Source organism: Amphimedon queenslandica, unplaced genomic scaffold (assembly GCF_000090795.2).
Source record: "Amphimedon queenslandica unplaced genomic scaffold, v1.1 AMPQUscaffold_10889, whole genome shotgun sequence".
Lineage (NCBI taxonomy): Eukaryota > Metazoa > Porifera > Demospongiae > Haplosclerida > Niphatidae > Amphimedon > Amphimedon queenslandica.
The window spans coordinates 1-852 of NW_003548863.1; positions in this window are offsets into that span (position 1 = coordinate 1).

Below are 852 nucleotides of genomic sequence, written 5' to 3' on the forward strand. Positions count from 1 at the left end.
CCAAAAATCTGAAAAATACTCAAGGCTATAGCCCATGGGTTTTTCCCAAAAAATGGCTCCAAAATTACCCCAGATTTTTATTAGATTTTCTGATACATATTGATGTCCTTATGCTGTGTAGTCAACAAGAAGAAGATTCAAGTTCATCGTCAGTTCCATTTCTGAGATACCCAACGACCGCAATAATGTTACTTACCTTCCCAACAAAGCTCTAATTGATTGAAAGAACTCAATATATTTTTATTACTGTACTCTGTGTCATTAACTTCTCTCAATTCAGAATAATACATGTATTATTATTTAATTATTATTGCAAGCTAGTAAAACTTGGTTGATTTGTAGTTAGTTTATGGACTAATTTTTTGAGGAAGAAGTATTGAGAGAAGAGGAGAGAAAGAAAACTAAGAGAAAGGAGTTTGATTATTATCCCAGTGTCAACCAGAGGTATAAAGAATCTAATCAAAATGTTGTTAATTTGGTTTTGCATAAAGTGTATAGTTTTGTTAAATTTACTTAAAGACCTTATTTTAGTGATTTATGGCAGTTGCAAGAAAAAAGTAATGGAAATGAATGAAAATGGAAAGCAACTGAAATAAAATAATAAAACTATTATAGTTAGTTAAATTATAATTCTATATCTGTCACTTCAAATAATTTCAAATGATAATAATAATAAATTAATGATGATGATGGTCATGATAGAGCTAGTAGAATTCCTTTTAAAGAATGACACACTTGTTTCCGTGGATTCATCCTCTTCTCTTATTCTGTGTCACAGTCTCACTCACAGTCTGCCAGTGAGGGAGGAGGAGGCCAGTAAAACACTTTCTGGACTGCTGCGCTGCCAAGTGA